The 21,670-nt window shown below is 51.2% G+C and overlaps 1 pseudogene; it reads right to left on the reverse strand.

The window, feature by feature from the left end:
* Positions 1-1,314: 1,314 nt before the first annotated feature.
* The window catches only part of LOC471812 (acetoacetyl-CoA synthetase-like), a 33,779-nt pseudogene continuing 13,423 nt past the window's right edge, over positions 1,315-21,670 (reverse strand).

Consider the following 21,670-nt stretch of genomic DNA (forward strand, 5'->3'; position numbering starts at 1 on the left):
TTACAATTCAGGTAAAACATACATTTATAGTCCACAGCAAAAATTTTAACTGTACATCTCAAATATCTTTACTATGGTAAAATATACGTAACATAAAACTTGCCACTCCACCCATTTTTAAGCGTGCAGTTCAGTGGCATTAAGTACATTCACAGTGTTATGCAAAAGTCACCACCATCCATTTCTACAAACTTTTCATCATCCCAAACTAAACTATGTACCCATTAAATATTCACTCCCCATTTCTTCTCTCTCCCCTTCCCTCAATAAGCTCTGGTCTACTTTCTGTCCCTGTGAATTTGACTATTCTGGGTGTTTCATGTAAGTGGAATCATACAGTATTTGTCATTTTGTGACCAGTGTCTGTCATGATAACGGGTTCAAGGTTCATACACATTGCGGTGTGTGTCAGAACTTCATTCCTTTTCGTGGCTGAATAACATTCTATTGTAGGGACAGAACAGTAACCATTCATCAGCAAATGATTGCGTTGTTTCCAGCTTTTGGTGTTGTGAATAACGCTGCTACAAACATTAGCTTACAAGCATCTGCTTCTGTCCTTGCTTTCAGTTCTTTTGGGTATATACCTAGGAGTGCAATTCCTGGCTCACAGGGTAGTTACATGTTTAACTTTTTGAGGAGCCACCAGTGTGTTTCCACAGCAGCTGCCCCAATTTATATTCCCACCAGTAAGGCACCAGGGTTCCAGTTTCTCCATATCCTCACCAAAGCCCAAGTTTTTGGTACACATATATGAACTCACATAACCACCACGTGGATAAAGACATCTAACATTTCCTGCATCCCAGAAGGTACCTTCATGGAAACTGGTATTGTTGCAAGCTCCCCAGCAGCCAGGGTCAAGAACCACGTCTTAAACTTTTAGGGGTTCTATCTCTGTCAAGGCTGGCTAACTCTCAACCTAAAAATAAGCCTCAAGTCTGAAGATGGAACATTAAAAATGACACTGTCACCTTGACAGAGTGGCTAATAACACCCTAGCGGGCCGGAGCCCATCAATCATGGGCTGCTGCCTTCTGTTTCGAGAGCTGAGGAAGACACCAAGATGGAAACGAGGGAGGCAGCACAGGACAAGCTGGAGTGGCTGCCTAGGCACAGAAATCCCAGCCCACGCCTCCCCAGGCCTCTCCCCAGACTGGGAACAATAAATCTAGCAGCCAGACAGAAGCACTGCCCTCCCTGAATTCAATTTGCAAGGTCAACCAGGCCTAACAGAATTGTGACATCGGCATCGCAGTCATTTACAACCCACTCTTGCCGTGTCTGAACATGAAAGCAATTATGTGATACATACTTTGGCAAGAACCTGAAGCTCCCATCAAGGGCGAGAGAAACACTGTCGAGTCAGGATATGTAAAGAAAGAACAAAGGAAAAGAAGGAAAGCCATAAAGACACATTCATAATGAAAATTTGAAAATTTCCACTTCCTTAGAAATCACATAAGAAGACTTAAGAGTCAGAAACCTTTTGAAAGCTCCATTGTCTTAAAAGTATAAATAGCATCTTTTTAGAAACCCACAATTTCAATCAAGCTGGAATAATGGGAAGTACCATTCAATGAACGTTGTCTTTGGAAATTTCATGACACATGAAATGATTCTCACTCAAAATCGAATTAGAGGCTCCAGCATGTGAGTTTGTGACAATGTCAAAGCAACTTGGAAAATGTACACATAATTGATCTTCTTCACTGGGGTATGATTTTTTTGATCAATCTGGATATTCAGGAAGTACCCACGATATCAAAAGAGGGAGTCTCACTATCCTTCTTGGGAACTCTTTCCAAAAGGGCTGGCCCTAGCCCATGTGACCTTGGGCAAGTTCCCTGAACTTGGGCCTTATTCCCCATTTTCCAAATAGGGATAATGATGACACCTACCTTCTAGGGTTATACTCAGGATCGTGGCCTGGAACAGCACCCAGCATATGGTATGTACTACAGCAATGTTAGCTATTATTGGCACCAAGTGGCTAAGCCCTAACGGCTCAGCAGAACCCAGCCCAAAGCCCACACAACTGTGACTCCAGCCCCTGAAGTCAGTGGTCTCAGGCCCTGTTGCAAAAGGACAGCTCGGCAGACCACACAGTAGAAACCATATCCTTTAGCCACCAGACAGCCCAGGCTGACAAAAACCTTAGCAACAGGCACAGAGACGACCCAGGAGTCATTACCAAAACTGCAGTTCCCTCCACCCCAGCCTGGGTGAGGCAGGAGCACCCACCACCTCCCTCTTCAAATGCCTTCTTTCAGGTGCCAGTTCCCACCAGCAGCCCTTAAGCACTGCTTGCCTGCAAGCCAGGGACTCCTGCGCCAGGCCATTCAAGGTTTCCATCCTACCTGTGCCAGCCAGTCCGACTCAGAAGCCATGCAGCTCAGGGATGTCCCAGTACAGATGCAGGGCCTCGGGGTTCGAGAAAGCACCTCGTTGCTCCATGGCTTTTCGAGCGATGATCTGTTTGACGGCAACTTCCACTTTATTGCCATTGAGCGTGTACTGCGAGGGAAGGGTAGAAAAAAACAAGAAACTGCACTTAAACCTGAAGGGGGGAAAACGCACGGCCCTGGGTATATCCAGGCCCAAAAGGCCCAGCCTCCACCCGGAGAGCCAAGAGTGAATGAGTCTCAGCTCCAAGACGCCCCTCTCCCTGCCAGGTCTGCAAAACCTATTTCTGAAAGGCAATTTCAAGACCTGGTGCTGAAACCCAACTCTAACACTCCCCAAAACCCTCCCCCGCTGCCCCTGGCACAGTTATTGAGAAAGTGAGGGTATTTCAAAGATGCCCAGAGGTCACCATGAGCACCTTCATTTTTCTAACGCTGCACACCCCAATGGGCCCCACTGGGACCCACTGCACGTGTCACATCCAAGCTGACCTCCAGAGGGCCCTCAAGACACCCCACTGACCCCGGCAGTGCATATTCCAGATGGGAACATAAAAAAAGTGTCTCTCAGGGTTCAGGCTCTGCCTGACCAGGATGAAAATGCAGACATAAGATCATTCCTAAATCTGAGCAGGCACCCTGAGCAAGAAAGTTTTCAGGGAAGATGTGGCTTCTGCCACCACTACATCTGGGGGATGCTGGGTGAATTCCTGAACCTAGTTCATTTCCTTGAATGAAAGTGGGGGTGCCAGCACCTAGGCTGTAGGGCTGTGAGTCAGGGGGTAAACAGGTCAGTGCACGCACAGCTTCAGAAGCGCCTAGCTACCATGTTTTATGATGATTTTACTTTTATTTATACTTTTACTTCTCTATACATTTTATTACATTATTCTATGATAAAGACTAGCTGCTGCCATTACTTCAGAAGTGGCCCAGCTTCCTAGAGCTACGGGCAAGAGCATCCCCAAGCTCCCATGAACTCCTCCTCGGAGCCAGCCATCTGCAGCAGACGGTGTGTTACTTTTTCTCGTAGTTGCACCCTTTCCAAACATTCAGAGCTCCTCTAAGATTCGTGGCACATGTGCTTCACCTTGAATCCAAACGAGCCTTTGGTGGCGTGGGTGTGTTGTGGGCTAGAAAACCTCAAGAGCAAGAGAGCCCAGTAGGGCTCCTCTGCCTGAGCTCTGGATCACTGGTGCCTTTTTTTTTTTTTAAACCTGAGCTGTAATTAAAATTCATTCACCTGAAAAATTCAGTCGACGTGTGAACTAATTAGAGATCTAAGCGCCGGCTTCTGAGGAGGGCCTGCATGTCACTTCGTGTGGTGTCGCCGGCCCTCCCGCTGTGAGATGGAAATGGCTCGCCTGCTCTGTGCCCCACTAGGCTTCATGCAGGGGTCCATGTGCAGCTCGTGGGCACTAATAACGCCACCTTCCACCTGCTAGCAAAATACAGCGGCCTCCCCTTAAAAGAAATCCTGCTACCGTTTCCTCCGGGGAGAGGGGAAAGGCAGAGGAAAGAGAAAGAGAAAAGAAGCCTCCACCCCCCGCCCCTGCACGGGGCCTCCCCGGATAGACAGGAGCCCAGCAGCCTCCTGGGAGGAAGGGCCAGACATCCCAGCCACGTCCTGAGCAAACGCCCGCTGGACTTGGACAGCCATGGCTGCCTGGGGGCTGCAGGCAGGAAGCCCTCAAATGTCAGGAGTCCATTCCACTTGGCCATGACCCGCCCGGGGTCCCCAGGTCTTTATTCCAGGTGAGCAGAAGGTGGGGCTGGCTACAGACACCACTTCCTTTGGCAGGACCCCTCATCTCTCTGTGTTTCCTCATCTGTAAGATGGGCTTGAGGAACACAAGCTTGTCCCACCTCATAAGGGTCAGAGGACCAGCTCCCGACCCACCACTCACTCACCAGACACCAAAAGCACCTGCTGTTTTCCAAGCAGTCAGCTGAGCTCTGAGGAGGTGGTGAACCCACAAGGTTCCTGTCCTCAAGGAGCCCCCACTCCAGATAGAAAGACATGAACATACACAAGAACTCACCCTCAGTCCATGGCAAACACTGTCAAAGCTAAAGATGGAGGCCAGGACACTGTTCAAACAGGAAATGCAGGGAAAGCCTCTCTGACATTTGAGCAGAGAGCAACTGAGATCAGGTGTGTGGAAGGGCGCTGCACGGCGTGCACACCTACTCTGAATGAAGGCTGATGGTGAGCGGAGGCAGCACAGAAACAGAGGCAGGAGGGCTGCGTTCGGGCACCCCGTGGCCCACGGCACCACCAGAGAGTCTCTGTTGTCAACCCATCTTAGAGATGAGGAAACTGAGGCTTGAACGCTAAGTGAGTTGCCCAAAGTCATGCCTCAGGGACAGAGGGGGAGCCAGGGCTGTGACAGAGCCCCTGTGCACGAAGACCCTCAGAGGAGCCGCTGTGAAGGCTGGCGGCAAGGACCACGCCGGCAAGAGCCTCCCTAGTCCCCGCCACATCATCATCATCAGGGTGCCGCATCATCACCCTGAGCTGTGGCGGGCGGGTGAGGGGCTCCTCTCCTCGAGTCACAGGCCAGAGATGGATCAGTATTACTCAACACGAGGAGTGGGGCTGAATCTGGGCCCAAATCTCTCCTGAGCACTCGCCAAGGCCTCCCACAAATGCTGAAAATGGTGCTGGCTTCCCAGGGAACAGAAGTGGCAGTGTCTCTCCACGCAGAGACAGAGACAGGCCGCCTCCCATTCCCACCGCTGGGAAGGCCCCGGTCTCAGGCTACTCTTGGGGTGGGGGGGGGAGGGTAGCCCACTCTCCGAAAGCACCATGTGAAAGGTCAGACCTGCAACAAGCTCTCCTGCCTCAGCAAGGCCCCAAGACTTCGCAGATGGGACCTCAATTGTCCTCTTCTGACCCTGAAGTGGGTCCAGTTCCCGAAGGGGCAGGCTGGGGCCATGCCGTGTCACCTCCCTGTGGAGGCTGGGCCCCTCCTTAGCTCAGCAACGAAAGAGGTAAATTCTCTCCTAAGCCTGCCACGAGGGTCCGAAAATTCAAGGGCATTCAAAAACCTGGAGAAACCCTCCCAATGACTTCCCGAATGGACCCAGGAGAAGACCCTACCTGGGGAGAAAAAGAGCCCAGAGCCCAGCTGGGTACCCTGGCAGCAAGCCCATGAAAGCCAGAATAACCATGGAAAGAAACGTGCTTAGTTTTCTCCCTTCCTAATAAATTGCTCCACTACTCTTGTGATCAGATACGGTTTGGTCATAACCATTTTGGAAGCAAAAGACCCCAGTTCTTTTTCAATAAAATAAAGCCAAGGGGACAAATTCAAATTCCAGTTCCCTAAAATGTTCCAGATGAGACAGCACTTACTCACCCAAGAAAAACAGACCCTCATCAGGAAAAGACAAAAAGCATCACTGATTAAAGAAGTACCTTCTTGGAGAGCACCAATGTCCCCGCAGAGAGCCGCCAAGAGTCACCAAGCAAAAAAAAGAGAGAGATGGATGGAAAGCTCCCAAGCTGCAGGGCTCTTCCCACGCAGAACCAGAACGCAAAGGAAATGTGTGGACGCCACAGAAAAGGAACCAACACCGCAGATGTGGACAGGGGCCGGGAGGAGAAGAACAAGGGTTCCAAGCGGGAATCGGTCCTCCAGGGATGGTCGGGGATTGCACGCAGTGGCCGTGCTGCGAGTGCTCTCCCCAGCCCCCACCACTGGACAGACTGTTTTCAAGATGTTGAAAGAACTTTTCTTAAGACAAAGAGAATGATCTGCAGGTTTCAAAGTCAATGGCATCACATATTTCAACATCGTCCAGAAAACAGCCTCTCCTGGTAAATCCTGTCTCTGGTTATTCCTCACAGACTCAGCCCAGCTCCTGGGCAACATCAAAGTCAGCTTCCCCTGGAAACCCAGTGAGTGTCTGCTCCCATCTTCTCCTTAATGAACAGCCAGTCTGTAGGCTTTAAATATAGTCTGCCACTATCTGTTTAAATTGTTGTGTACATTCACACACACACACGTGCACACATGCACACAACAGCTTCTGTCAGCTTGCGGGGACATCCATTTTGTAAGCAATGCAAATTAAAGCTGTGATCCAATCTGGGTGAACCTCCTCCTCCCCGACTTAGACTTGAAGCAGAGTGTACTGGGGCGGGGAGCTGGGGGGCGACGACACAACCTTTGAAGACCTGCCTCTAAAAAGAGTCAAGTCTCGTCTGTGTCGGCAGAACTTAAAATTAAAAGGCAAGAGCAACAACTCCCAGCAGCTCTTTAAAAGGTTAAAATTGGCTGGGTGCAGGCTGGGTGCAGTGGCTCACGCCTGTAATCACAGCACTTTGGGAGGTCGAGGCGGGTGGATCACAAGGTCAGGAGTTCGAGACCAGCCTGGCCAAGATGGTGAAACCCTGTCTCTACTAAAAATACAAAAATTTAGCTGGGCACAGTGGGAGGCACCTATAATCCCAGCTACTTAGGAAGCTGTGGCAGGAGAATCGCTTGAACCTGGGAAGCGGAGGTTGCAGTGAGCCGAGATCACGCCACTCTACTCCAGCCTGGGTGACAAAGCAAGACTCCAGCTCAAAAAAAAAAAAAAAAAAAAAAATTTGGCTGGGTGCAGTGGCTCATGCCTGTAATCCCAGCACTTTGGGAGGCCGAGGTGGGCGGATCACTTGAGGTCAGGAGTTTGAAACCAACCTGGCCAACATGGCAAAACCCCGTCGCTCCTAAGAATGCAAAAATTAGCCGAGCATGGTGGCGTGTGCCTGTGGTCCCAGCTACTCAGGAGGCTGAGTCAGGAGAATTGCTTAAACCTGGGAGGCGGAGGTTGCAGTGAGCTGAGATTGAGCCATTGCACTCCAGCCTGGGTGACAGACCAAGACTCAGTCTCAAAAAAATAAATAAAATAAAAAATACAATGTTAAAATTAATGTTCTCATTAACAATTTTGAGAACACACTAAAACCAGGGGTTAGCAGGGATAAGCCAGTTGGACCTGCAGGGCTGGGCTCGCTAACCCTCTGAACATGGGTATTTAGCAGAAATTGCTTTAAATGCAGTCTTAGAATGAGTAGGAAAAAAGATGGCAGAGAGGATGGCATTGCTAGGCAACGTGGACAAACGATATATAAAGCACCAGCAAACTACTCAGATGTGAGCGCCCCTCGATGTGTGGGCTCATGGGGTGATGGCACTGGTCTCGTCGCTGGCAGAAGACGGTCATACCGCGATGCCCTTGGTTTCCAGGATGAGGCTGGGCACATGCCGCACAGACAAGCCCACGCGGATGGCGTCACAGATCCTCTTCACCAAGTCAGGCTGGAAGGCGTGCCCAGAGGCTGTCTTCAGGAAGAGGATCACCCTCTCTTCCCCATACTTGTTATACTGGGGGACATACAGGCTGTCCTCCACCTCCTCAAAGGAGTCCACTGTGGAGACAGGAGAGGGCACACATTCACACAGGGGGCCCCTCAGTGCAGGATCGGGCCTGACAGCAACCTGGCAGAGCAGGAGGGGCAGGCTGCGTCCCCCAGGCCTACCGGGGGTGCCTGTGTTCTCCCAGCCCACCCAGGAGGAGGGTCTTGGAGGGACATTTGCCGAGGGAGCTGTTTCACAAGTGGAAGAAAGCCCATTACTGGGGAGGTAGAGAGAGTTTCAGCTTTGGCAGGACAGGTGATGTTGTACCAGGGGGCCAGGTGTGGGCCTTACTCACTTAATAAGAGATTAATTCAAGATAAAAAAGAGCCAGGCAGGGTGGCTCACGCCTGTAATCCCAGCACTCTAAGAGGCTGAGGTGGGAGGATTGCTTAAGTCCAGGAGATTGAGACCAGCCTGAACAACATGGGGAGACTTTGTCTCTACAAAAAAGTAAAAACTAAGCCAGATATGGTGGCACATGCCTGTAGACACAGCTACTCAGGAAGCTGAGGCAGGAGGATGGCTTGAGCAGAGGAGGTCGAGGCTGCAGTGAGCTAATTGTGCCACTGCCCCCCAGCCTGGTCAACAGGGTGAGACCCTGTCTCAAAAAAAAAAAAAAAAAAGGAAGCAGGTGGCTGGGCACAGTGGCTCACAGCTATAATCCCAGCACTTTAAGAGGCCAAAGTGGGTTGATTATTTGAGCTCAGGAGTTCCAGACCAGCCTGGTCAACCTGGCAAAACCTCATCTCTGAAAACAAAAATTAGCTGGGCATAGTGATGCACACCTGTAGACCCAGCTACTCAGGAGGCTGAGGTGAGAGGATCACTTAAACCCAGGAGGTGGAGGTTGCAGTGAGCTGAGATCGCACCACTGCACTCCAGCCTGGGTAAGAGAGTAAGACCCTGTCTCAAAAACCAAAAGTAAAAATAAAAAAAAAAGCAGGTGCCTGTGGTGGGTACTCCACTGGAGGGAGGAACAAAGGCTGGAATCAGACCATCAGGATTTCTCCACCCTGGCTACACAAATAACCTTGACGTAAGTTTAGGACTCTGACCTAAGCACTAGCGTGTGAGGCCATCTGATTGACTTTGTGGCCTGGGCTGGGCCTGGGTCCCTGGGCCGCACAGTCTGAAGGCCCACAGGGGACTCCACCATGCAGTTGTGAGACCCACAGGCCTACACTGTCTGTGCTTGGTGTCCTGCATAGCGCTGTGTGACCTTCAGCAATCCTGCACCCTCTCTGTGCTTCTGGCTTCTTAACCCATAAAGGCAGACACAAGTTGGCACAGTGGCTCATGCCTATAATCCCAGCACTTTGGGAGGCCGAGGCAGGCGGATCACTTGAGGTCAGGAGTTCAAGACCAGCCTGGTCAACATGGTGAAACCCTGCCTGTACTAAAAATACAAAAATTAGCGGGGCATGGTGGTGCATGTCTCTAATTCCAGCTACTGAGGAGGCTGAGGCATGAGAATTGCTTGAACCTGGGAGGCAGAGGTTGCAGTGAGCCAAGATTACACCACTGCAGTCTAGCCTGGGTGACAGAGAGAGACTGTGTCAAAAAAACAAAACAAAAAAAGAGTAGAAGCCAGTAACCAACCCAACAGAGGCCACCAGGGGGATGAAATATAATGGGGATGGGCCAAGGGACCTTAAAGACCCCATGTGAGGTTTTATGAGGACGGCAGTGTGGGCCAGGTATCATCTGAAAAGGAGGTCAGGCTCTCAAACGTCCACTGTCACACAAGAGACCAAGGGGCCAGAGTCGTGCCAAAGGTAGGGCCTGTGGAAATGCGCCCTGGGGCTCCCACCAGGACCCTCCTCCTTCCTGGATACTCAAGAACGCTCAGGGAGAAGAACATACCAATGTTACAGGTTTCCAGGCTGCCGAACCGCGGGGTTGAGTGTGCCGTCACTGGAAAGCGAGAAAAAGTCAGGGCTACACCGCAGCTCTGAAGTGAGGCAACTCCCAGGGGTCCCAGGGCAGGGTGGTCACCCCCCCTTCCACATGGCATCCCCCAGGACCAGTCACGGATGCTCCCCTCCCCAGCTCCTTGCCCCGCCACGTGGCTCTTTCTCCCTCTCAGGTTAAAGCGCGACATCGAGGGAGGCCCCTCTGTGCAGGAACATCTGTCACCTCCCTTCCCACCTGCACACGCGTCCCCTGTCTCGGGTGTGGACACTGCTGTGTCTTTGCTGTGGGACCCCTGCCCTGACACCCCCTACCCGAGAACCCCATCACAGGGCAGGGAAACTTGGATCACGCCCAGACCCAGCCCTCGGGAAGGAAGCTGGCACAAGGATGCCCCACCCCAGAAACGACACAGAAAGGGCCCAAGATGGGGGACAGTTAGCCATGTCGCAGACTGAGCAGACAATGCTTCCTCAAAGGGGATCTTCAGGCTCGGGACAGCATGTGCACAGGCACAGGGACGCATGGCACACCAGCCAGGGGGCGGTGGGGGGTCCCAGACATCAGCAGAGGCGTGGGTGGTATGGACACCCTGGTGCTGGAGTGGAGTGGGGTGCCCAGGAAGGGGGTCACTGACTCTCACAGAAAGTGCCTCCTTCCCCACCCCCAGGCCTCCGGAAGGTGGGGCTCCAGGGAAGAGAAGCCGACTCCGCAGCCCTTACCTCCAGCCGAGCATGATGACGCCCCTGGTCTTCGAGTTGATGCTGCAGCAGTCGCCATGAGCCCTGATACCTGCAAGGGCGGCAGAGGCGCCCTTCACCCCGAGGAGAAGGGGCCATGATGGCTGCCTGGACAGACACTAGGTGCAGATCCGCAGACATCATTGGGGCCCAGAGGCAGGTCTGGCATGAGGCTGGGGCAGGAGGGAGCTAGACTGTTCCTGCCCCAAGGAACATGCCCTCTAGTGGGGGCTGCTGCCAGGGCAGCTCTGACACAGCCTGCGAGGAGATACAGCTCCTGAGGCACCAGCAAGGACCCGGGAATTCACAGAGGGCGGGACCAAGCGCGGCCAGGGCACTGGGGGTCAACAGGAGCATCTGGAGACACCTCTGAGTGGAGCGCAGGAAAGAACGAGCCACGTCTTGGGAAGCAAGAGTGGCCAGGGGCAGCTGAGGGCACAAGGTGTGCAGAGGTTGGGGTCAGATATTAGAATGGAATACACAAGCTCATGGCCAGGAAGGAGGCTACCGCACCAGGCCCAGCCATGCAGGCTTGAACCAAAGCATTAGCCACATGGACAGAGAACCGATTAGCAGGTAAAACCCAGGAAACGAGGTGGGTGGGGGAAGAGGAAAGAGCCAGAGGTGACGGCAACACGGTATCAGCAGGCTACATGAGTGGCCACGTGTGCAGCTGTTCAGAGAAGGCCTGTGCACTGGGGTGGTGCTGTGAAGCTGATCCACCAAAGGGATCAAACCCCAGCGTTGGACGCAGCATCTAAGGAGAGAGGTTCCTTGGCCACATCCTCCACCCAGGCGCCAAACAGTGAAGAGAAGCCACGCATCTGAGAGTCACCAAAGGAGCAGTTAACTCACCCTCAGCCCTGGATCAGCCACACTGAGGGGAACTGGCTGCCCATCATCAAAAGCGCATCTCTGCCGCTTTGCAACACGAGAAGTCATCTGCCTTAGCAGCAGGCTCTCCTCCTGAAATAAGGCCCCAAAGATTTCCTGTGATCCAGGAAAGGAAAACGGGAAATAAGCCAGCTTCCGTGTCCTCACTGACGGGGGGCAGCCTCAGAAAGCATCTCTTTTCTCCAAATCTCCAGACACTTCTCCACTCTGAGCCAAGTGCTAACCCAAACAGTTCATGACTCAACAGCTACGTAGTCTATCCACCCATTCATGTGACATTGTGAAGGAGACACTGCCACAAGCCACAAGCAAGCCTTCTACAGGGATGAAGGCCAAGGGGACTCTGTGCAGGGAGCGCATGGTCCCTGGGAGGCAGCTGAAGAGAATGAAATGAGCCCTAAGCGACTTAATCTGATGCGAAAAAGAGAACTGCAGGCCTTCAGGTCTTCCTCCCGCCTCCCCAGGCTGGAGAGTGAAACCAATTCTTTGTCATTGGACTTTTTTTTTTTTTCAGATGGAGTTTTGCTCTTGTTGCCCAGGCTGGAGTGCAGTGGCGCGATCTCGGCTCACTGCAATCTCCACCTCCAGGGTTCAAGCGATTCTCCTGCCTCAGCCTCCCGAATATCTGGAATTACAGGCACATGCCACCACATCCAGCTTATTTTTGTATTTTCAGTAGAGACGGGGTTTCACCATGTTGGTCAGGCTGGTTTCGAACTCCTGACCTCAGGTGATCCACCTGCCTCGGCCTCCCAAAGTGCTGGGATTACAGGCCTGAGTGACCATGCCTGGCGTCTCATTGGACTTTTTTTTTTTTTTTTTTTTGAGACGGAGTCTTGCTCTGTTGCCCAGGCTAGAGTGCAGTGGCGCGATCTCGGCTCACTGCAATCTCCACCTCCAGGGTTCAAGCGATTCTCCTGCCTCAGCCTCCTGAATATCTGGAATTACAGGCACATGCCACCACATCCAGCTTATTTTTGTATTTTCAGTAGAGACGGGGTTTCACCATGTTGGTCAGGCTGGTTTCGAACTCCTGACCTCAGGTGATCCACCTGCCTCGGCCTCCCAAAGTGCTGGGATTACAGGCCTGAGTGACCATGCCTGGCGTCTCATTGGACTTTTTTTTTTTTTTTTTTGAGACGGAGTCTTGCTCTGTTGCCCAGGCTGGAGTGCAGTGGCGCGATCTCGGCTCACTGCAATCTCCACCTCCAGGGTTCAAGCGATTCTCCTGCCTCAGCCTCCCGAATATCTGGAATTACAGGCACATGCCACCACATCCAGCTTATTTTTGTATTTTCAGTAGAGACGGGGTTTCACCATGTTGGTCAGGCTGGTTTCGAACTCCTGACCTCAGGTGATCCACCTGCCTCGGCCTCCCAAAGTGCTAGGATTACAGGCCTGAGTGACCATGCCTGGCGTCTCATTGGACTTTTTTTTTTTTTTTTTTGAGACGGAGTCTTGCTCTGTTGCCCAGGCTGGAGTGCAGTGGCGCGATCTCGGCTCACTGCAATCTCCACCTCCAGGGTTCAAGCGATTCTCCTGCCTCAGCCTCCTGAATATCTGGAATTACAGGCACATGCCACCACATCCAGCTTATTTTTGTATTTTCAGTAGAGACGGGGTTTCACCATGTTGGTCAGGCTGGTTTCGAACTCCTGACCTCAGGTGATCCACCTGCCTCGGCCTCCCAAAGTGCTGGGATTACAGGCCTGAGTGACCATGCCTGGCGTCTCATTGGACATTTTTTTTTTTTTTTGAGACGGAGTCTTGCTCTGTTGCCCAGGCTGGAGTGCAGTGGCACGATCTCGGCTCACTGCTGCAAGCTCCGCCTCCCGGGTTCACGCCATTCTCCTGCCTCAGCCTCCCGAGTAGCTGGGACTACAGGTGCCCACCACCACGCCCGGCTAATTTTTTGTATTTTTTAGTAGAGACGAGGTTTCACCGTGTTAGCCAGGATGGTCTCAATTGCCTGACCTCGTGATCCACCCGTCTCGGCCTCCCAAAGTGCTGGGATTACAGGCGTGAGCCACCGCGCCCAGCCTCTCATTGGACTTTTAAAGATTCACACACACAAATAAGGAAAAAAAAATTCACTCCTAGGCTTGCAATTGATGTGTCCGGTTTCTGCAGGAGCACATGTGTATGTCTACTCAACAAACTGAGTTTATGAATGGCAGCCCCAGATCAGAGCTGCAAGCCTATGCCGCTCTCCTGGGAATCCTGCCTCATTCTGGAACTTTCGTGCCAGCAACAACATACAGTCTTGTTTGCCTGGGTCAGATCTCCCTTGAATTGGATGGGAAATTTCTGGGTTTTCTGGGCCATTTGTAGTACTGTGCCCTAATTACTGAGACCCCGGAAATGCAGAGAAAAAGGAAGATGTAAATCCACTCTGAAGAAACTTTCTTTTGTGGAAAACTTCCCCCTGACACACTTTGATCCTTTGCAAAGCCAAGCTGAGAGGAGGAATCCACAAGTAGCAGCTGGCTGCAGGGTACCACAGAGGAAGCGGCGTGATGGCGAAACAAAGCCGCAGAAGCAGTGTCTTCCTTTCCAGAGCAGACTGAACAGAGTCAGATCATTCTCCTTCTTCCAGGCACTGACTTCAGCCCTGAGTCTCCTGAGAGCTGAGGCCAAAGTGCAGCCACAGTGGGAACGGGGGAACAGGTGACTGCCGGTAACAGACCAGGCCTGTTTGGAATGTGTCATCTACACTGACTTAAATCTTAAGCTTGCTTTACTTTCTTTTAAAATATTAGGTTTTTAAAAATAATAAAAAGCGGCCGGGCGCGGTGGCTCACGCCTGTAATCCCAGCACTTTGGGAGGCCGAGGTGGGCGGATCACGAGGTCAGGAGTTCAAGACCAGCCTCGCGAACATAGTGAAACCCCGTCTCTACTAAAAATACAAAAACTAGACTGGTGTGGTGGCGCGTGCCTGTAATCCCAGCTACTCATGAGGCTGAGGCACGAGAAGCCGAGATGGTGCCAGTGCACCCCAGCCTCGGCGACAGAGCGAGACTCCGCCTCAAAAAATAAAAATAAAAAGCCATAAGGAAAACCAAAATGGGCTCATCATCTCGCCACTCATTTAAGCCCTTATTCACACTCGTTATTCATTTATTCACACAATCACACATATGTACTTCCTTTTTAAAATGTACAGAAGGCCCAGTGCGGTGGCTCACACTAGTAATCCCAGGATTTGAGGAGGCTGAGGCGGGAGGACTGCTTGAGCTCGAGTTTGAGACCAGCCTGGGCAACACAGAGACCTCATCTCTACAAAAAATATGAAAATTAACCAGGCATGGTAGCACACACTTGTAGTCCCAGCTACTTGGGAGGCTGAGGCGGGAGGATCCTTTGAGCCCTGGAGATCAAGGCTGCAGTGAGCTGAGATCACATCACTGCACTCCAGCCTGGGGGACAGACGGAGACCCTCTAAAAAAAGATTAAAAAATAAAATTTACACAAAAGCAATGCTAGGCCCCCTGTTCTTGAATTCTCATTTTCACTTACTAACTTCCTGAATCTTTCCATACCAGCATGTTGGGATTCGATCAGGCTGGTGGGAAAAATATTAGTTACAACAGGCACAAAACCCTTCTGGAAGGCCTGAGGGTTTTCACATGACTTCAGTAATAGACCGGGCTAAAGGCGGCCTGGTCCCATTACCTTTAGTCAAATAGATTAGACTAGTAAACAATGGGATGTGGGGAAGTTATCTAGTTAGCTTGTTTACTCACGTGGTCTTAAGACTGACCTTCAGACATCTGAGGGCAGGATGGCTCTCTCTGGGGGAGGTCAACCAGGGATATTACCCACTAATGGTGTTTGCTTTGAGCCTTGGAACCTCGCTTTTAATCATTATCTACAAGTGTGTTGACTCAGAACTTCTGTTGTTAATTATATACTAAGTAAATGCCTGGAGCGCGAGCTGCTCAGGGCCGTGGCCGCCATTCTTTACAGGACCCTCCTTGGAGTCTGTGAGTGGCCTCAGACCCTCAGCTGCACGGGCAAAGCAGAATATCTGTGTGTCAGTGTATGTTTATTCATCCGTCGTTTGGGTCAGGGTCTGCGGGCAGACCCCCGCAGCTAATGCCCTCTTGTGAGGGGCAATACCTCATCAGCACACGGCCTGTTCACACTTTCACCTGGCATCATTTTTTAAGGTAATGATGTCCGTAAACCCACTCCCAGTTGTGGAAAGGAAGACTCGCTCTTGTTGCTGGGTTTTGCCATCATGCCATTTCCTACACAGCCCAAGAATCTCTCAGTGCTGGTGCTTGAGAAATGGTCTAAGTGCAGGCTGTGTTCACCCTGTCCATGATAAACAGCTTCAAATCTCATTCTGATCGGCCTTTGTCTTTCCATATTTATTCATATCTCTCATCTACACCCAGGAAGTATCGAAGGAAACTGCCTTTAAAACTGACTTCATGATAGGATTACTCAAAGAGAAGCAAAACCCTACCCTAAAGGTAAGAGGACTACAAAAACAAAGCAATGATTTCAGCTCTGAGTTTCCTGACAGCCAAGGCAAAAATGGAAATATATCATGTCACAAAGTATTTGTTTTCTCCAAGAAGGAATATCAGTTTCAAAAAGAGGCTATTCTGAAATTAATCCTGAGACACATCACATGAACCCTTGCACACGTGACAAAAAAAGTGACAGAGTTTTCAAAGAGCAATGTTACAGAAGATGAAGGGCTGTCATTTCTTGGATGGATCCTCAAGCTGAGACTCTAATCCTTTTGGCCTCTCCTCCCAAGGCAGTAGCCCCTGCCCTCCTCCTCAGGGTCATCTGAAGAGTGTTTCTCCACATCCACTCTTGCTTTTCTGCATTCGTCTGTCTGCACAGCTGCTCACAGCAGGAGCCGAGGTGGGGCTTAGGTGCAGCAGGGATGCAGTGGAGGCTGAGCCACCCCTGGGGGGATGCCCCACGCTGCTGCAGGAAGGCGCTATTCCAAGCACAATGGCTTTTACTGTGACATGCAAATACGCAGGGCAGGAAAGATCCCTGGCAAATCCTACCACTTGCTGCTTTCTGATTCTCCATACGTCTATGCTATGTGCCCCGCGTCTTCCTTTGCTCACTCAGATTACCTTTTGAGAGACTGCAGCAAGCAAGTACTTAGTATAAATAACTCTGAAACAGAAGGCTTGCTAAACGATGAATTATATGGCAGCAATAACTTTAGACTGCTTATGCAATAAGATTAAAGGGAGGCAGGAATCAGAGCTTTAAATAAAAGACTTTCCTGCTTTGGGGCAAGGCACCACTCAAACCACACTCAGGGGTGTCAGTCTATGTGAGAGGGACGTGTCGGGTTGTAAATCCTTCCACTGCAAAAGCGCTCTTCCTTAGCATCTCCACGAGGACTGGATGATGGTGAGACACACGAAGGAAGAGACCCGAGCCAGACACCACTTCCACATGCTGCTCCTCGTGAACAGGCAGGCATCACCCTGGCATCACCCTGTTTCAGCGAGTGGGCCCTGCACCCTCCACCTCCCACGTGCAAACCAGAGGCACATGCCAGTGCCCAGCAGCAGGGGCCAGGGCCGAGGCTCTGGGCAGAGGTGGCTGAGATTCAGCTAAACCCAGATTATAGTTACACATGATAGCTTCAAGCTGAAGACAAGATATTCATCAAAAATTGATTATCGCCCCACTGGAGGAATGAGCTATATGCAGCTTCTCCAAGCCCTGGTGGGGGAAGGAAGAGGGGAGGGGCAGGATGGGAGGGGAAGGACGAGGACACACGACTAGACACGGAAGGCCCAGACAACGCAGAGGCTCGGCAGCTCTGTCTGCATCTCTCCAGCCGACCTGGGAATTTGGAGAAATACGCCTTCCTGTACTTGTTGCCGTTCTCATTGTTCCAGAAGTGTGTGGGCTGGCAAGGGATCGGCTTAGTACACACCAGCTTGCTGCTGTCTCCCCAGACCGCCTTTCCTGGTATGGGAGAATTAAAAATAAGCCCAACACACACCACAGCCACACACCGTGGCTCTCTCTTCTCTCTTAAGCTATTACTTATTACGCAATATTCCAGACATATACAAAGGTACAGAGATGGTCCACGCCCACACACCTCTCACGGCAGCCTAATAATGTGTTCCTCCCATGAAGTCCCCTCCCTGTGTGCTCCCCAAAATTGCTGTCTCGGACATAGTGATTTGTTATTCCCATGTGTGTTAACATTTTTGCTCCATCCATACGCATCCCTGAATACCATGTGTCATCACTTTGCATACCTTTGAACACACACACGCTGTCCTTCTATGTGTCCTGCGTCTTCCTGTGCTCACTCAACATGACATCTGGGTGGCTCGTTCGGGCTACTACGTGTCGCTCTGGTTCATTCCTATTTACCGCTTGGTCATTCGCCATGTGTGATCACAGAACTTCTTCTGCCCAAGGATGGACATTTCTATTGTTCCCAATTTTGTTTTCATTACAAATCATGGGGCTACAAACATTCTTGCATGGATCACAAGTCTGTCTTCCGGAAGCGGAATTCCTAGATCACAGGGCACGTATGCATCTTCAGCTTCACTGACTACTCCCGCATTGCTCTGCAGAACAGGTGCACTGAGCCCTGCTCACCCTTCCTAGCACAGCTGGGTTTCTAGCTGCCAGGCACAGCACAGCAGGAGACTATCCCTTCCATGACCGGGCTCTCAGATGCTCAGAGCCGGCTGCTGCCTGTGTATCCAGCACCAGGGTTCAGATTCAGGGCAACGATCACCCACTTGCCCGACGTTCCTGAGCACACAGCTCTCCGTCCTCCAGCTCGACCCTGACCTCTCAGGAGCTGGGGACCAGGAGCCGGTGGGTGTTAAACCAAGCTGGGGGGAAAGGACATCACGCTGCAAGTGACAGGGGCCTCCCCTCCGAGGGCTGTTTTGGAGAACTATCACCAAGCAAAGTTACACATCCGAGCGCTCCCACGCTCCCAACTCACGCCTAATCACAGAAAGAAACAGGTGGCGGAGCCATCACCTTCCTCGTTCCACGCATCCACGGCCATGCCCAGGTTCCAGGCCTGAATCTCCCCTTTATACACAGGAAGAGAAATATTCTGGCCCATGAAGCAGGAGGTGATGTCGGTGCCTCCTGCAAGCAATGACAAAAGGAGAGTCGAAATTCAGAAGCCCAAGACAAATTGCTTTTAAGTCAGTAAGCAACAAAAGAGAAAGTGCAAAGACGACACATATCTACTCTCCCAAACACTGCAACATCCCAGACAGGTGGGGCTTCTTTTCAGGCAGCAGTGGGAGAGGTGATATGGAAATTAGAATGAACCCCCCTCATCTGGTGATTGACGTTTTGGCCGAGCCTTGCTGTTGGAGGATGCACTAAGTAAATGACCTCTTGTGGTCACACTGAAGTTCAAGATTCAGGATCGCAGAAAATGGAAGCTTTGCCTGTGGTAACCACCCAGCAGACGCTGCCTATGCGGACCCATCACGTGGGAAGGCTTGCAGGCCATGGTTTACGTGGACTTAACGGTTGGAAAAACAGAAACGTGGCCGGGCACGGTTGCTCATGCCTGTAATCCTAGCACTTTGGGAGGCCGAGGTGGGTGGATTGCCTGACCTCAGGAGTTCAAGACCAGCTTGGGCAACATGGTAAAACCCCATCTCTACTAAAAATACAAAAAATTAGCCAGGCATGGTGGTGTGTGCCTGTAATCCCAGCTACGCAGGAGGCTGAGGCATGAGAATCAGTTGAACCCAGGAGGCAAAGGTTGCAGTGAGCTGAGATTGTACCACTGCACTCCAGCTTGGGTGACAGGGAGAGATTCTGTCTCAAAAGCAAAAAAACCAGAAACGTTCCCAGCTGCAAAGACCGTGGAGTGTGATGTCTCACACAAGAGACTATGCTACATGGAAAACACTCCTGTTTCTGGAATGAGCTGGAAATGGAGTCAGCCTCCATGGGCCATCATGTAGGGAAGCAGCGTGAACCCTCCAACTTAGGCCCACTGCTGACAACAGCCAACGGCCATCCCCTGACCCAAAAGCCTGTGTGGGAAGGGAAACAGCAGCAGGGTGAATCTGCAGGAGGGCAAAGACCCTCACACTATACACACACATGCACACACACACATGCATGCACACACCATACATACACCACACACACACCACACACACACACGTGTACACATACATGCATACACCACACATACAGCCACACACGAGCACAGCAAGGGCAGGACACGCTGAGGAACATACACCACACACGCACACACACACCACACATACATGCACACACAACACACACACATGCACACACCACACATACATGCATTCACACACACACACACGAGCAGAGCAAGGGCAGAACACGCTGAGGACGGGGTCACTCCACTCCCACAGGGAAGAAAGCCAAGAGTGTGAGGGGGGTGGCAAGGAGCCCCCTCCCTAGCCCCGTGCCTGGTGTCTGAACTTTTTCTTTGAAACAGGGTCTCACTCTGTTGCTCAAGCAGGAGCTCAGTGGTGTGATCTTAGCTCACTGCAGCCTTGACCTCCTGGGCTCAAGTGATCCTCCCACCTCAGCCTCCCAAGCAGTTGAGACTACAGGCACACACCATGCCCAGCTAATTTTTTTTTTTTGAGACAGAGTCTTACTCTGTCTCCCAGGCTGGAGTGCAGTGGCATAATCTCGGCTCACTGCAACCTCCACCTCCCCAGTTCAAGTGATTCCTGCCTCAGCCTCCCGAGTAGCTGGGATTACAGGCATATGCCACCATGCCTGGCTAATTTTTGGGTTTTTTTTGGTAGAAATGAGGTTTCACCATGTTGACCTAGCTGGTCTCGAACTCCTGACCTCAAGTGATCTGCCTGCTTCAGCCTCCCATAGTGCTGGGATTAAGGCGTGACCACACCGCCTAGCCACGGCTAATTTTTTTTTTTTATTATTTTTTGTAGAAACAGGGTCCCACTGTTGCTCAAGCTAGTCTTGAACTCCTGGGCTCAAGCAATCCTTCCGGCTCGGCATCCCGAAGTGCTGGGATTACAGTTGTGAGCCACTGTGCCCGGCCCAGGCTACTCTTTATACTCAACTCACATACGTGAAAAAAAAATTTCATAAAGCAAATGTTTTCCCTAATCAGGCTCCGAGTGTATGAACTGGGAGTGTGGGGGTGTTCAAGATCCACATGAAATGACTCGATGGCTCCAAAAACCAGAAGGGTTGATTTTGGCTTCAACTCTAAGATGATTTTATTTCTTCCTTCAGGCAAAGAATAAAAGGTGATGTCTTCTCTGCCATTTCATGTCACTGACTGACGTGTCCCATGAAAATGAGTGAGTCACATTCATTTCTGCCACCATTAAGGTCTGAGCAGGGCTCCTGACCTCCTTCCTGCTGGTAAGAATGGCTCAGACCCCCCACCTCAGGCTGAGGAACCAACAGTGGGGAGGAAAGCTGGAGGGTTGGCCTCAGGCTTTGGGCAAACATACCCCTTAAAGAGGCGCTCTGAGAGTATGTTTTCAAATCACAAGGAGAAAAATCACAACTACAAATGTGTAAAAAGAAAATAAAAGTGAGCTAGGCCAGGCACGGTGGTTCACGCCTGTAATCCCAGCACTTTGGGAGGCCGAGGCGGGAGAATCACTTGCGCTCAGGAGTTCAAGAACACCCTAGGCAACATGGTGAAACCCCGTTTTCACAAAAAATAAAAAAACATAGCTGAGTGTGGTGGCATGCACCTGTGGTCCTAGCTACACAGGAGGCTGAAGTGGGAGGATCACTTGAGCCCAGGAGGCTGAGGCTGCAGTGAGCCATGATCGTGTCACTGTGCACTTCAGCAGGGGCAACAGAGCAAATCCCTGTCTAAAAAACAAACAAAAAACAAACAGTGACCCAAAGATTTCTATGGGCAGCAACGGAATCAACTCTAAGTCCCATTAAGGAGAAGTGAGGTATGTACCCTAAACTACAGAAAATGGGGGTGCTGTCATCCCATTTGCACACACTCACAAACACACACTCAGGCACACACACTCATCTATGCACAGAACATCTCTGAAGGGAACGACGTCGGCTTCCTTGGGGAAGGGGGGCGGCAGCAATGAGGACACCTTTGTGGACTCTGAATTTTTTTCCACATTCATGAACCATTTTCCAAAGCACAACTTTATGTTAAGAAAAAAGTTATGACAAAAAAATGCACTTGGAGCCAGGCACAGTGGCTCACGCCTGTAATCCCAGCACCTTGGGAGGCCAAGGTGGGTGGATCGCCTGAGGTCAGGAGTTTGAGACCAGCCTGGCCAATATGTGAAACCCTATCTCTGCTAA

This window comes from Pan troglodytes, chromosome 4 (genome assembly GCF_028858775.2).
Source record: "Pan troglodytes isolate AG18354 chromosome 4, NHGRI_mPanTro3-v2.0_pri, whole genome shotgun sequence".
NCBI classification, from domain to species: Eukaryota; Metazoa; Chordata; class Mammalia; order Primates; family Hominidae; genus Pan; species Pan troglodytes.